The sequence below is a fragment of the Canis lupus genome, chromosome 5 (genome assembly GCF_011100685.1).
Source record: "Canis lupus familiaris isolate Mischka breed German Shepherd chromosome 5, alternate assembly UU_Cfam_GSD_1.0, whole genome shotgun sequence".
NCBI classification, from domain to species: domain Eukaryota; kingdom Metazoa; phylum Chordata; class Mammalia; order Carnivora; family Canidae; genus Canis; species Canis lupus.
The window spans coordinates 78,527,524-78,544,659 of record NC_049226.1 but is presented as its reverse complement, the minus strand read 5'-3'; the positions used below and the strand labels follow the sequence as shown (position 1 = coordinate 78,544,659).

At 38.1% G+C, this 17,136-nt stretch overlaps 1 long non-coding RNA gene across 3 annotated transcripts in view; it reads left to right on the top strand.

The window, feature by feature from the left end:
• The window catches only part of LOC111096043, a 127,042-nt gene that overhangs the window by 45,050 nt on the left and 64,856 nt on the right, over window positions 1-17,136 (top strand). For 2 of the 3 annotated variants that reach the window (XR_005360118.1, XR_005360120.1), the window contains exon 4: window positions 6,952-7,021. This is a non-coding gene — a long non-coding RNA (uncharacterized LOC111096043). Of the gene's footprint in view, window positions 1-6,951; window positions 7,022-16,732; window positions 16,803-17,136 lie in introns of all 3 variants that reach the window. The other variant, XR_005360119.1, reaches the window with a different exon arrangement.

Below are 17,136 nucleotides of genomic sequence, written 5' to 3'. Positions count from 1 at the left end.
TCCTTGATAGTAGAAAGCGCCTGACTGGGTTTTGAAGTGAGAAAGTCTTCAGTAGATGATTTTTAATTCCGAGCAAGAGAAAGGCATGGAAGGAATTGTATTACATAATTTTGATTTCGTTTTCTAACAGAAGACCCTAGAGAGGAGTGAGAAAATCCCTAAGCTGGTCACAAATTCCATCTTCTTTCAGTTTGTTTTTATTCTATTCTCAGAGATTGTCCTTTCTTCATAGAGCAGCCCTGGGAAAAGCTGCCACCATTTTGTGTTCCCAGTTTAAAACCGTGGGTAATTGATTGCCGGTAATGCATGCAGCCCCTTGTTCATTTTTTCTCATGAGCTTTTGATCCACACCAAAGATCTGGAGAGAACTGAATAGGAAAAATTAGTCAGAACCACTTGAACCCAGTGAGGCAATTTTTAAATTTCAGAGGCACCAGGGTGGATGAAATTGAATGTTTTAAAAGGACTCCATCAGAACCTGGTTTTGTGGTTCAGCTGACTAATCTTTTAGACTATTAAGATTTATATTGGATTACTATTTGCTAGCAGCCAGGGTTGCTACACTAAGCAGAAGTCCTCTCTACTACCCATCCATACTTTTACCCACTTATCAGTCCATTTTCTCCCATCAAGATGCTACTGTTTCTTATTTATTTACTGGCTTGCTTACCCCTCCTGCTACTAATCCACACAGTCTTTCACATAACTATCCATCAGTTGCTTGTCTATATCCATGCTTGGAGCAAAGGGAGGGAAGAGTGATGTGCCTATATTTGTGTAACTAGCCATTGGTAAATCTGAGAAGGCATGCTTCCTTCTCCAATTATAGTTCCTCAGATTCTCAGTTGGTTATAGACACCAAGGAAAAGGAGAAGCTTTAGATTCCCATGATCTCCATCAGCCTTCCCCTATTCTTTATTATAGATTAATAATATTTTGGTAGTCATATATGAGTGTTATGCAAACACAGCTTCAGGATACTCCTCCTCCTAACTAGACTGCTACCTCTAAACTATTTCTTCAAGGAAATTCTGTAGCCACCAGAGTTATTTAATAAGTCCCTACTGTATACAAAGCAGTGTATGGTCTATGAATGTGCAGCAGATGTGTAAATATTTTTTGTAAGAACCCATGAATGTTGTACTGGTAAGTATAGGATGAAAAATCCCCTTGAAGTGAGGTGATTGATTAGTTGAGTCTTTACTCATATGATCAAAGATGTGTTACAAGTCAGTTTAGTGACCTCCAAGAGTCATTTGTTCTAACAGTACTGCTATTGCTCAAAACATTTGGGTCTTCTCTTCTGGAAGTGCCCATTACAAATTTTAAAGTAGGCAATAAAATTGAATAGACTTTCTTTTTCCAAAGAAAATCTACAGTTAGGCAACAAGTATATGAAAAAATGCTTAGCATTTTAGTCTCTAGAGAAATGTATATTAAAACCACAATGAAATACTACTTCACACCCACTAGGATGGCCATAATTTTTCAAAAAGGGGAAAAATAAGTTTTGGCAAAGTTATGGAGAAATTAGAACCCTCAGACACTGCTAGTGAGAATATAAAATAATATAGATTCTATAGAAAATGGTTGATGTTTCCTCAAAAAGTTAAACATAGTATTACCATATGGCCCAGCAATTCTACTCTAGGTATATGCACAAAAAATTTAAAACAGGTATTCAAACAAAAAGTTGTACATAAATGGTGATACCTACTCTATTCACAATAGTCAAAAAGTGGAAACAACCCAAATGGCCATCAATAGATGAAAGAATGACAAAATGTGATATATCCATACAGGGAAATATTATCCATGCATAACAAGGAATGATACATACTACATTATAAGTGAAATTTGAGCACATTATGTTAAGAAGATAGTCACAAAGACAACATATTATTCCATTTATATGAAGTGTCGAGAATAAGCAAATCTGTAGAAACAGAAAGTTAATTTCGTGGTTGCTTAGAGCTTGGGAGAATGGGGATGGAGCAGAAGGAAAACAGAGAGATGATGGCTAAAGTATACAGAGATTTTCTTTGTGGGCATGAAAATATTTTAAAATTATCTGTGATGATGGTTGCATATATCTGTGCATATACTAAAAAATAATTGAATTATGCACTTTAAATGAGGGAATTATACAGTTTGTGAATTATTTCCCAATAAATCCAGTTTTTCTGTCTTTTTAAGTAATCTCTACCCTCAATGGGGGGCTCAAACTCACAACCCCAAAATCAAGGGTTGCATGTTCTACCAACTAAGCCAGCCAGGTGCCCCAAATCTGTTTTAATTTTAAAAAGCAATTTATAAGCCATGTGAAAAAAAAAAAAAACATTAAACCATTAGTTTATGGTCCTACCCAATATTTTTAGATAAAGAATAGTATTATCCAGCTTGTTTATTTACTTATTTCAGAAGTTTGTTCCAACTGACTTTTAGCTATTTTTAGAAATCTAGTCTGCTATCAAGTGGTGAACATTTGCTGACAATGACAATATCCAAAGTAATGATCGGAGATCATGAAAGAACTACCCAGAGGAAAGTTCCTGAAATTTTTACTTTCATCTGAGAAATAAATGGATTATCTCTTTATTTTTTTTTTAATTTTTATTTATTTATTATAGTTACACAGAGAGAGAGAGAGAGAGAGGCAGAGACACAGGCAGAGGGAGGAGCAGGCTCCATGCACCGGGAGCCCGACGTGGGACTCGATCCCGGGTCTCCAGGATCCCGCCCTGGGCCAAAGGCAGGCGCCAAACCGCTGCGCCACCCAGGGATCCCTATCTCTTTAGATGACTTCAGAAATAGGAACTCTCATGCAGTTAAAAGTCCTGGTGTGTGTGTGTTTGTTTTTTTTTTTTAAGTCAGACTTCTCATATCTATGTATATGTTAGTATATGCATATACTTTGCAATAGGTAATATATGTAGTATGTATGTATGTATTCAATTTTCAATTTGTAACAGAACAAGTAGAAGGAAAAAGAAGTGGTTTTTTTCCTACTCATTCATTCAACAAGCATTTATCGGGTTCCTAATATATGGTACAAAAATCATAAGACAAATTTTTCAGGACAAGCCCTTATCTGATTAGGTGGGGATAATCTAGATTTTTTATAAACTACAGACCAAAGGATAGAGACCAAATAATACATTGGTACTTAAGAGTAAAGTTTGTGGGTAGCCCGGGTGGCTCAGCAGTTTAGCACTGCCTTCAACCCAGGGCCTGATCCTGGGGACCTGGGATCGAGTCCCATGTCAGGCTCCCTGCATGGAGCCTGCTTCTCCCTCTGCCTGTGTCTCTGCCTCTCTCTCTCTCTCTTTCTCTGTGTGTCTCTCGTGAATAAATGAATAAATAAATGAATAAAATCCTTTTTTAAAAAAAGAGTAAAGTTTGTAGGATAGTCAACAGAGACTAGTGTTCCTCTGGAGAAGTTCCTAGGTGAATATTTTTTAAAGCTCCCAGAAGTGCCTTTGACCAGCAGAATATCCAAAGGTGGTATAACTAATTGTCTTGGTGATAATTTATGTATGGTTTCTGTTGACCTACATGAGGAATCCATCTTTAGTTCTTCCCATAGTTTTAGGCCCTCCAACAGTAAGTACTCTGCAACTTTTATTAAAATGGTTCCTGTTGACCCCATTAACTGATGACAACTGCATAATAATACAACAGGAGAGGATATTATAGGTGTTGGTAGAATCTTTGAAATCCTGTCCACTGTGCTAATGATCTATGGGTAAAAAAAAAGTCACTTGTATATTTCTATAGAATTATTTTTGGTTTTTGTCATTTTTCTTTCTGCTAAAATTGTACTAAGTAAAGTCATAATAACTAGCTAACTAATTGCCTCCCCCACTGATGTTCAACTTCTATAGCAACTGGGTTCGAGTAGAAACTTAGCCAGAAAATGATTTCTGTGAACTCAGGTGAAACTCTAATGATACCACCACATAAGAGAAAAACTGCCACCATCATATAAAAAAAGTTAACGCAGAGCAAATTGATATCTAAGAGAGGCCCTTTCAACCTTGCAGGCAATGGTGTTTTCAAAAGTTTGCAAGCGACCATTTTATCTGGTATTGTTTGAATGTTCAGATGCCACCCAGAAGGATGGATAGCATTTTTTCTAACCTTGAAATAGACACTCAATGGAAATAGGAAATAATGAGATTTGCCTGTACATTTCTGCTAATATACCAGTCCTCACTAATGGCTAATACATCCAAGATTTAGTTTCTTGGTTGACTTTAATCCTCAACCCACCCATTAGTTTGTACTGGTGATACAGATTATATTAGGTGATAGTGTGACTTTTACTGTTTTGGGGAAAATTGTTATTTATTTACAAAGTTAAAATCTACTTGGATTCCTACCTCTTGGTAACTGTTGGTCAGTTACCTCACTCTTTTATGTTTATGTGTACATTTATAAAATAGATTACACAAAACGATACCCAGAAGAATAAAGGAACCAACATTTGTTGCAAATGCCACATGCCAGACACTGTGCTTGATATTTCATTTTAATCCTCAAAATAACTGTATAGTCGATGAAATTCCCATTTTTACAGACACGCAAATGGAAGTTGAGAGTCACTCAATCTGTGACCTTTGAAAAATGGTGGTACAAAGATTCAGAACAGAGTGGAAAGCCAAAATCCTTACAAGTTTCAAGGTCTACATGCACACCCCCTCCCCCTCCTTCCACCTTGGATCTCATTATCTTCACTTCTTCACCCTTCTCCAAACCTGCAAGCTTGCTCCTATGTCAGGGCATTTGCACCGGCTGTTCTTTCAGCCTGAAAGCTCTCGCCTCATATCTAAATGGTTTATCCCCTCACCTTCCCATGTCTTGACCCAAATGCCACCTTCTCAGTGAGGTTTTTCCTGATCACCCCACACAGTCTCCACTCCCTACTTCCAATCTTTCTTACCCTGCTCTTTTTTTTTCCTGTGGTGTTTCCACCCTTTAATGTTATCTGTTTTGTCTGTTCCTCTCACCAGAATTTATGGTCCACTATGATGTACCTTTTTTTTTTTTTTTTAGGATTTTATTTATTTATTAGTTAGAGACACAGAGAGACAGAGAGAAAGAGAAGCAGAGACACAGGCAGAGGGAGAAGCAGGTTCCATGCAGGGAGCCCGATGCGGGACTCAATCCCGGGACTCCAGGATCATGCATGGGCCGAAAGCAGACACCAAACTGCTGAGCCACCCAGGGATCCCCAGACATAGCTTTTTTAAAATAACAATTAACATACAGTGTTATATTCGTTTCATGTGTATAACACAGTTTTTGACAAGTTTATACATTATGCTATGTTCACCACATCTGTATCAGTATCACCTGTACTGATACATTGCTATTACAGTATACTGATTATGTTCCCTATGCTGTGTCTTTTGTTCTTGTGACTTATATTTTATAACTGAAAGCCTGTTATCTCCCACTCCCCTTCACGAATTTTGTCCATCCCTCTTCCTCCATCCCCTCTGGCAACCATCAGTCCATTCTTTGTATTTATAGGCCTGGTTATGCTTCTTGTTTATTTACTCGTTTGTTGTTTTGTTTTGTTTTGTTTTGTTTTATGAGTGAACTCATATGGCATTTGTCTTTCTCAGTCTAACTCATTTATTTAGCATAGTACCCTCTAGGTCCTGCATCCATTTTGTCTCAAATGGCATGACCTTATCCCGTTTATATGGCTGTGTAATATTCGTGTGTGTGTGTGTGTGTGTGTGTGTGTGTGTGTGTGAAGGAGAATGATAACCCTCTTTGCCAGCCACTCACGGGGTTGGTGAGTGAGCCATGGTGCTGGGCAAGTATGGAGACAGAAGACGTAGGTGAAAAGAAAGGAGCTCTTTCCTCCTCTGCCCACTTGTAGCCTCTTAGGCCCAAAGAAGAGGTCCATGCTCTGTTTGGAATTTACAGTCTTGAGGGATGAAAAATAAATCTAAGCTTGGATTACATTTCTAGATGGTTAAAATTCAGAATTTCATAATGAACAGTCACAAGGCTTAATGGATTTTGTGCTATGCTCTTACTGTTGGATATTTGTTAAGACTCAATGTGGAACTAATTCATCTCTGAAAGCCATCTTAAACTTTCTAATAACACATAAGCCTGTTGGAAGAAAGGCAATGACAGAAAACAGGTTCTTATCATTTCATTGGTATATAATTCTTCAGAGGCCTGAAATGAACTCACTTTTTTCATTTTATTAAAAATATTTTTTGACTGACTCAGTATATAATAAGGAAAATAGCTAGTTATAAAACCTTCAAAACAGTTAAACAAATTTTTTTAATGTACAAGCTATATAACTACTTCTAGACTTTTTTCAATGTGTGTATGTGTGTGTGTGTGCACATTTGTATGATTATATACTAAAAGGAAATTTGGTAAGTTGTTATTTCTAAATTGTAACATCCAGGGTTATTTTTATTTTTTTATGTCTGCATATTTCTCAAATTCTCTACCACAAATGTGTATTATTTTTATGACCACAAGAGCAATGAATTTTATCCTTAACTTTTAGAAATTTTACATCATTATCTTTGAAGATTCACAGAAAATATTCCCTATATTCATTATATTGCTTTGAATCTGTTTGCTTTTTCTTAAGCCCTGCCATGACACTAGCAGCAGCAGAAGTGTTTTACTAATTGAAAGATTCTTTAAGATTTTTCCACACCAAAAAAAAAAAAAAAAAAAAAAATTGAAACCAGTGATTTTTTTCCCTCCAAGAACTAATGAAAATGCATATCCAAACACAAAATATATTTTTTTAAGCTTTGGAGAATTGATCCATAGCAAATACTTCCTGCCTCCATCTCTACCCTTCCCATATATTTACCTACTCCATGATTTCTTTAAATTTCTTTAAACATTTACCAAAGGTCCTGAAGTAACATCTAAACTACTTGTCTCCTTAACTTACAGGTAAAGAAAACAAAGACCCAGCTGGGAGAGACTAAAATGCACCTACTTTCAAGCCCAAGCCTTCAGAGAGGTAAAACACACACCCAATCCTTCCAACAGATTCCAGAAAGAACATGGATGGCACTTCTCTTGATCTTTTTTTTTCCTTACACAAATTTAATACTTTGACCGCTTATAACCAAAAAGCAGTATTTAAAGAAACAGCACAGGTCACCTTTATTATATACGGCACGGTTAGCAAGATACTACCTTGAGTAGCTGTTTAAAGGGATCACACTTCAAAAGATAATTGACCTAAATTCTTCTTCCTGATGTGCCTCTGGTGAGTCTTGCCCACGTGCAGCCCTCCTATGCATCTCGCACATGGAAGAGATACAGTAGAGTCCTGGGAGGCATGAGAATATAGGCCACTGTGATTAAGACTAATTCAAACATTATTTTAAGGCCTGTGTTTAGTGTGCTAAAAATTCTCAACCTCAATGAGTGTGTAAGGGCTGACAGCTCCACTCTGGAAGGTATCAGAAGTTGATTTATAGAGAAGAACACTTTAAAGTGATTACACCTGTTCTGGTCCCATTTGGTTGGGGTGTGATGAAATGGAATTCTGTGTCTCTACTTTCAGAGTATTTGTTATGATTTGAATTATGGGCAACATTCCAAACATACATATCTAAAGAAAGAAAATGTACCATCAGAAGCCTAATGTTACCTAATTTCTTTTGTGAATCTCATAAAGATCACGAGTGTAAAAACTTTCTTTGGGCAGATGTTCACTAACTCAGTTACTTTATCTGGCAATGTTCACATTCCAAGTCCATTTGGTTGCTTTGCCCCTTTGATGTATTTTAACTTATAAATTTAAAGGATATCTTCTAGGAGTATTCTTAGGAAAGTTATGCAATTGGTTCTTTTCCAATTTAAAGTCTATAATAACACCAATTTAAAGTTTTAAACATCCAGCGTATTTACTGGTTGTAGAAATCCTGTCAGCGTCAATGAACCATTGTTCCAGACATCTTTGGAACAAATTAGAATCAACAAACGTTTGGGGTACATGATCTTCCTGGCGTGTTTTGTGACTTTATCCCATTATTTTAGAAAATAATCTTGTTGCTATCATTTTTGAACACTTCCAGAGCCAGACTTGGCATTGAAGTTCTGATTCATTTATAAAGTTCTGATTGTACATCACAGATCATATCTGCTTCATATATGGTGGACCAACACAGGTGTTAATTTGGAAGATGTTTGTATGACCTGAGGTTGTGTGCTAGCAAAGAAAGGCATGGGAACCAAATTTCTAACTCATATTCACATTTTTGATATGTGTCCTTATATTAGCAAGTGTTCTCATTGTGTGTTTCTCAAACAAAACCTTAGCCATTGTCCTTTAATTTATGAAATTAAAAAGAATAAAAAATAGAGAAAGTACACTAAACTTCTGATACATGAAGAGTGGAGAAGCCAAAATGAAGAAAAACTGGGGAAACATCTGAGGAAAGGGAACAAAATCAAGCTTCTCGGAGCCTAAGATTATATGAATATGAGCAAAAACCCATATGAAGTCACTTAATAATGAGGTCAAGAATGCTGAATAATTTAACATACCCTTGGATCTTGATTTGCGATTGTCCAAAACTAATATTTCACAGGCCACATTGCACTTTGTCACAGACTCCTATTTCTCCCTCAAGATAATGCCCAACTCTTAATGGACCCAATTTGGTGAAAATTACCTAATTGGCTGCAGTCACTTCAACCTGAACGTGACACTTTGGACATATCACAAGGATAAGTTAGGAGCATGGGCAGCAGACTTGCTCTTTGTGATAATTGTAGCTGAAGCTTGTGCTATCACCAAAGCTTATTATTTTGCAAGTTGTACACTCAGCTTTTTGTAAAAATTGTACTGTAAGGAAAAATCCCTGAGGAGGCTTCTTTTCCTACGGGTTCTTCTAACACTATAGATGAGGATGACCAAAGAAAATACTATGTGATTGTGTTTAAGTGCACTTAACTACATGCCACCTGATAAAATATCTTAGTACTATGAATTAAACAGTTCCTTAAGTCTCTGGGTTCTTTAGGTTTTGTGCTTATTCAGCTAACCAAATTAGTGCTAGTGAATGACATTAGTTAAGAGCACTCACTCTGTCTTGGGAAAATTTGTGTACCTACCCCTTCATCATGAAGGTAAATGAGGAATAAGAGGTCTGCTTCCTGCTAGCATTGTCACTGGTCTCCATTCTGTGCCTAAGTATTGTGCCTATGAAGACAGTAAGTTCCCCTACACAGTATGAGTGCATCCGACAGTAGACATCTTTCTCTGGTTAGTAATTCTTTGTACTTTCATGATGTTTTATAGTTTCAGAAGGGTGCCCTCTCTCCCTCTCTTCCTTACCCTTATCCTTTTTATAGTCATTGAGTGAATAAGATGATCTAGGCCCTGTGCTAGGCACCAAAGATACACAGATGAGTGAAAGGTAAGAATTCCCTGGTTAAAAAAAGGAGAAATAAGAATAACCAGTTACTTATAATCCCTATGCAATGAGTGCTCTAACCATGTGTACTACAGAAAATCCCAAGAAGTCAGGAAGCTGCACAGACAAAATAACTTTGGGGCCAGATCTTGAAAGATGAACAGATGTTTACAACTGAAGAAGGAGGGGTGATGAAAGAGGATTGGGGAGGTTGTTGCCTCAAGCAGAAGGGACAGCAGGTGTGAGGACATCAAGGTGTGAAATACATGGCTAAAATGGCAGGTAAGGCTGGATCAGAAAGAATTTTATGTGGCTTTTTGAAATAACAGAAAAAATATATATATATACTAGTCTCTGCTCCTGGTTCCTGGCACAGAGCTCCTAAATCCCCTGATATTTCCTAGGTGATAGCAGTGTCCTTTGTTCTAATGAGGTAACTCTTGGTGGGTTCATGGATAGCTTCAGATTGGCTGCTGGTCATCAGAGAGACCAAGCCATGATTAGGAGCTTGGAACTCTCAGCCACACCCCCATCCTCCAGGAGATCAAGTTAATGATTGATCATGCATATGTGATGAAACCACCATAAAAATCCCAAAAGTAATGGGGTTTGGAGAGCTTCTAGGTTGGTGAACACATACCAACTCCATGGGAACAGAAGCTCCTGTATTCAGGACATTTTCAGACCTCACCCTATATATCTCTTCATCTGGCTGTCCATCTGTATTCTTTACCAAATTCTTTATTATATAACAAAACAGTAAATATAAGTAAGTGTTTCTCTGAGTTCTGTGAGCTGTTCTAGCAAATGATTGGACCTGAGGAAGGGGTGCTAGGAACCAACAACTTGAGGCCATGTTGGATAGAAATTGTGAGTAACCTAGGGACCTATTATTTGCAATTGGTGTCAGAAATGGGGAATAGTCTTATAGGATTGAGCACTTAACCTGAGGGGCCTGTCCTATCTTTGGCTAGTGTCAGAATTGAATTGAATTATAGGACACTCATCTAGTGTTGCAGAATTGTTTGGTGTGAAAAAACCCACACATCCGGTGTCAGAAGTGTTTGAGAAGTGTTATCAGTGTGAAAAAAGGAAAACAGAAGCGGTCTCCTAGACATCCTCACCCAGGTGTCTGAACAAGTCAACAAGCTCCTTTGGGTGTAGGAAAAGCCTATTAAAATAGGCTATTTAGCACTTCTGTATGCAGCAATAATTTTATATTAATGCTATTCTCCTTTTAGCAACAACAGCTATTACCACATACTGTAAATGTATTTTTTCCAGCCCCTGGGTGCTATTAGCCAATGAAAGCCAATATGACAAACTGTAGTTTCCTCTGTCAACCAATGAGGAGCCGTGTAACACTCTGCAACCAGTCTTACCCAATGAGTGCTCTACCATGCTATCTCCAGTTGAGTGTCTTTCCCACTGGTGGTTTTTATTCTCCCATGATCTCTCTTTCTGCCATTTATTTCTGCTCTGAGAAGCAGTTTTGATCCATGTAGCTAATAAAAGACATGCAAGTGCTAGTGCTAGAGCAAAGAAAGAATCTCATGCTGGGTGTTGAAATACAAGTGTAATAGCAGCTCAAGTGAATTTCAAGGAAATGGTAGGAGAGAGTAAGGATCAGTAGACAGTTACAGACTGGTGGCAGTCTGACTTTGGGAGGGGCAGCATATAGGGCAGGGCATCTTGGGAGGACTCCAGGGTAAAAACTGGCTGGAGGGACCATGTGACCTCAGAGAACTTGGAAGGAACAGAGTGGCCATTGTCAACCATTGCCTTCATACTGGGAGCACCTCTCTGTAGGGTCTATGCTTTCAGGACCATATGCAGCACTAATTCAGGTAGTGTGTCCCCCCAAACTCCCCCTGCCCCTCAGTGCAAATGAGAATCAATGGAGATTTCATAGCTTACCAGGGTATCCTTCTGGAGCCAGGCTGTCTGGGTTTGAAACAACTCCACCATTTTTACCAGCTATATCACCTTGAATATTTGACCTTACTGTCTCCAGGTTCCCTAAATGTAATGGGAGTAAAAATACTACCTACCAAATGTGGCTGTTCTGAAAGTAGAATAATATTTATAAAGCACATAGAATAGTGCCTGGCACATATTAAATGCTTGAAAATATTAGTTATCATTTATTATTACCACTGTTTAGTTTCTGTCTATACAAGGAGGAAAATTGACTACATGATCCCTGAAGTCCCCCCAATACTAACATTGACTGAATTGGCCAATCCTTTTATTCTAAGAGAAAATTGTCACTCAGAGGGTTTGACTACCCACCCTCTTCACCAAGGTTACATTGGGAGTAAAGAGTAAGATGCAAAGCCAGAACTGGAACCCAGGTTTTAGAGCCCCTAATGCTATGCCTTTTCTGCCCTTCTATGTACCTGCAAAAAAACTGAACAAAGCATCACCTAGCTGGCCATTTCACTCCTTAAACTCTCCCACTCTTGGAGTTGCACAGCCTCAAGCCACTTTCTTTCTTTCTTTCTTTCTTTCTTTCTTTCTTTCTTTCTTTCTTTCTTTCTTTCTTCCTTCCTTCCTTCCTTCCTTCCTTCCTTCCTTCCTTCCTTCCTTCCTTCCTTCCTTCTTTCTTTCTTTCTTTCTTTCTTTATTTATTTATTTATTTATTTATTTTACCCTTCTCATCCCTTTGCAGATCAAGAAAAGAAGTAGCAACCCTGGGAAACAAAAAAGGATTTGTCGCATTAGAGGAAATAAAATTTAGCACAATGTTAGAATGTTCCTCTCAGCATTTACAACTCAAGCACCTGCTGTTGGTCTCCACCATTAGGAGACTGATCATCCTTGCAGGGCAAGTAGTCTGCTTTCCATTCACCACTGCAATCAGATTATGGAAAAGCCAAGTGTTTGGATGTGGCCCTTTGCCTTAACTACCTTTTGCTCTTGTTCTATATGGCTGGAATCCTAGTCATACTTGTTCCCTTCCTAGTACAATTCTGGCAATTCTGCAAGGACCCAGTTGAGATGGAAGAGAGAGGAAAGAAGGGGGAGGCAGAAGGAGAGGTGATGACATAATGCATTCCCAGCAAACTGACCTATCTAGTGTCAATCTTGGTAATTTGTGCTTCTATATTTTCTCCTACATCATTAGAACCCATTCACAATGTACCAGGGACTCTGGTCTCTCATTCCTAGGAATGAAGTGTTCTTTTGTTTATTATCTTTTTTTTCTTGTCTCTGTCCATTCAAATGTTAGAATAATCATTACCCTTTAACAGCTGAAATATCTGTGCAGGTTTTTAAAAAATAAGTATTTTTCATTTGACTGAACTGATTTCATCAGAGAAGGTTAATGCGATCATTTTAATTTGCAAATTTTTTCTTCTTTTTATTTCTTCTACATTTGATTTTGAGCACACATTTAATAATTTTTGGTGGTTTGTGTTTCCGCATTAGCTGAATATGCAGAGTAGGTTCTCAATAGTCTCAGAATTTGATTATGACCAAGGAACCACTATTCTATAAACACGGAAAATTGGAAATTATCTCTAGAGCTGTTTGTTAACGAAGTCGAAGGCTAACCTTTAGGGCTCATTAAAATTCCACTGATGAAAACTCTCTCTCTTTCATGAATCCATCCCTGTGTTACGAGTGCTAGTGTGTGGAAATTGGTCTGGGCCCTCCCCTTTTGCCCTCCCCTTTAATCTCTCGGTCAGGTTTAGGCAGAGATTTTTAAAGCTTATAGATTTCTCTTTCTCCTACTCAGAGTATGTGTTATGAATCCAAACAAACACGAACAGGTCTCTGAATGTGTAACTGTTACTGAGTCCTACTGACCAGTCAGGCAATGCTGCTGAATCTTCCCTCCATCTATAAAGGAACAAAGTCATTTAGGAGAAATTCAGAGGGGCAAAAAGAAGGATATGTTTTCTGTACCTGACAGTAGAAATAAATAGAAGGACAGGGGTGAGGGTAGGTGGGGGGAAGGGATGACAAACCTCCAAATATAATTCACAGTTGGTGAAATGCATTGTTTTAAGGAATCTATTTTAATAAATGGCAGTTAAAATACAGTCTTATCAAGAGATCCCTGCATAGTAACAGCAGCCACTCTCCTGTTCTGCTGGCGGATAAGACCCTCCAAATCCTCCCAAAGTGCTGCAGTATCCATGTGCAGAAGAACATTTGAATTCCATTGCTAAATCTCTGTAAAAGGATTCTATTGATGGCACATAGCATCACTATTACTGTTGCTAAACAGATGGAAAATAATTGTTTATGGAATTTGTGTTTTAATTGAATTAACCTATTTGGCAGGAAGATCCACCTAAGTACACAATATAAAGCCTGCCTTTGATCTGGGCCCCTTTGGGGCATTTTCCATGACTGATAAACTGCTCCTCTGAGTTTATAGGCAAATGATAAAAACAATAAAAAGAAAGAAAAGAAGAAGAAAGCCAGGCACCAACCTCCCATTTGGGTTTTGTCTCCTTGGAGAATCAGACAAGCTAGCCAGGCTTGCAGTCATGCTGACGACTCAGCACACATCTCACCCAGTTATACACCCACACAGGGCTCAACATGAATGCCCTCATCTCTCACACACCCCCCCCCTTCTCCAGTTCCCTCCTCCCCTTTGCACACAAACACACACATGCTCAATGCAAGAATTCATATGCTCTCTCTTTTCAAAGATTCTTACTGCCTTTTCATATGGGCTTGTTTAGATGCTTATAAAGTATTTATCAATAATAGCCTTTACACATATTTTCCTTTCACCCTCACACATTTCTTGGATAGCATTATATTGTGGTATTTTACAAATCAGAAGCTTTCTTTTAATGAAAATGAATGTTCTAATTGTGAAATATTTTGTCTACTATACGTTCTGCTGTAAATTAGCCTAAGTACAGCTGAAGGCAGAACCAAACCCTGTTCACTTGCCAATTTCCCTCTTACCAAAGAACAGAATCTAGTATAGAAAATTTGATAGCCACTGAAAGAAAGGCTTCTATAGATTCCCATTTCCAAAGCACAATTCTCATCTTGCCTCCTCTTGAGATGGTTGATCAGACACTTCCTTCCCTTCTTAGGAAAAAGAGATCTGAGGAGGTTTTAAATTCTTGGATGGATTTTGTTTGTTTGTTTGTTTGTTTGTTTGGTGGATTTTTTTCTTCTCATTCTTTCTCCTCTGCAGAACACAACTAGTAAATGATTGGATCTTTGACAGAACAAAGGTATTTTTGATGGGCTCTGTAATCTAGTGCGCTAATGCGCCCAGTCCCCTCATTGTCTTGCTGTCTGATCCCATCCCTTCTGCCAGACAGTCACTGCGGGATGAGTCACTTTTAATGTCTGATAATCAAGGTGAATTTTCAAAAAGCTGCCATTTTGGAATTATGCACTATATCACAGTGTCAGGGACGAGAGGAGGAGGAAGGATGAAGGAAAGGCTAAGATAGACACCTACTGTACATTCAGAGAACTGCAGCACAGAGCCAGCACCGCGCCAGACAAGATGTGTCTGGAGGGGCTAAATCGATCAAGGCGTCCGTAATGAGAAGGAAACTATGTTAATTATAAATTAAAAATAACTTCTTATGATAATGAAGATTATATGCACAGGAGAAAACGTCTTAGTTAAAACAGACTGCAGGGATGGAATTAAGCACCAGCCGTTTGGGGGCATGGATTCTGTACCTACTGAATCTATTGTGGTCCATTAAATAACCTAATACAAACTTACATTGGAAAAAGAATAGAAGTGAATTGTGGCTGTCTCCGTGGATGCTGTATTGTCTGCCGTCCTTATTTAAAGCAACATCAGCTAAGGGAGGTACCTAGCAAATGAACACAGCCTCCCTTCAACTAGGGAGACTTGGATATTTCTGGAATCATTTAAAGGACTGAAACATTTTTCCCCATGAAATAGCAAGGGAGATCTTGGAAACCCCTGGTAAACAAAGGCCAATCAAACATTCTTGCAAGACTTCGACTATTCAAATATACGTTGGTCAGTGTCTTCTCTAAGGTAATTAACTAAACCCACTGTTATGTATCGTGGTTCTGGAATTTTTAAAAATCGTTGTCATTGTATTAAATAGTAGGATAGTTGAAGGAAAATGATATAAGAATAGCCTGCTATTTCTGTTTGTTATTCAGATAAGCGAATGCCTATAAATAGAACCAGGATGTTTTGACTACGAAATGCTGTCCTCATTACAGCTGGGAGATGCTGGGGCGATTTAAAGCTGAAGCTTCAAAGCCTTGTCCTGCTTTATAAAAGCACGAGGGTTTTCATGGCTGTTTTCAGTGACCAGTCAAAGTCTGCAGGTGCTTTATCTGTCCTGGGGGAGGGAGAGAATGGCATTTCCGAGAATGCTATTTTGTAACCATGATGAATGCTTACATATTTCCTCTAACAGAGGTATTTAAATACCTGCATATCTTCTTCAACACAAGTTATGTTTACAGATTATTACACCTTTGTTATTGTCTACCAAGATTAACTAGTCCATTCTCTCCCCATTCTCCCTCTACTTTCATCACCATTATACACACACATGTACACACACACACATACACACACATACACTATACCTTAACAGATGGTTGCAAAATAAGTAGAGGAAAGAAAATATTTAGCTACTGTTTTCATATATACAAAGGACTGAACAAACAGAAAAGAGATAAGATAAAAAGTGACCCCTTAGAGATATTTGGCTACAACCCTAATTGTACTAAAACAACAGAGAAGTGACTTGTCCTAGGACATTCAACCAGAGAATGGCAGATGCCAGGCTAGCATGCAGGTATCTAACTTGAAAGCTGGCATGCTTTCCACGGCAGCATGCTCTCTTCCCATTAAAAGAATCAGGTCTCTGCAGCTTGGCTAAACAGTGATTAATGCACAGATGTCACAATGAAAAAAAGAAAAACCTGAGGAAGAGATAAGAATCATATACATTTTCAACCATGATACAAAGGAATAAAATGGAAAATGGTATGAAATGAAGAAAAGCAAAATGTTAATAGAACATCTATCTAACAAAACGATCTGCGTAGTCAGGAATTCTATTAAAAGGCAGAATTGTCCTTTAAGGAAAGTGGTAGAGACATTTGAAACTAACCAAGAAAGCAAATGCTGCTTGCAAAAGTCACACTGCTCTATTTCTCTTTATATATTTTCAGCTGAAATATTAGAACAATTCCATCATACTGAAGCATGAATTCTCGCTGTAGTCACTGAGATACTGCCTAGGCTCTGTAAATTAGTGACATAGCTATAACTACGACTAAACCAGCATATCCTTTTCTTCTCCTAGAATCTAGATCCTTAGAGGGCACAGCCTACCTTGCTCTCTGAAGAAAGATTAACCTGATATGACCTAACAGGTATTTTTGCATCTATAATTTCTCTTTTGCTATGTTCTGTCTCCTGTTAAACTAATCTCGGTCAGAAACATTCTGCACATTTTTATTAAAATAACCTCCCTGGTGCTTGAGGGCTCTAAGGTCCTGAGCATGAAACCCCTGCCCCCTCAAGTATATCCCCTATTTTAGTGTGAAACCTGGTATACTTCTTCACACTTTATAACAATAGGAACATTCTCGGAGGTGCCAGATAAGAATAATGATAAATCAGACATTCGTGTAAACCAGAACAGGACCTCTCAGTAGCTCTGGTTTTCCTTCTAAAAGGAGCTAAAGAAAGGCTGCACTAAGAATT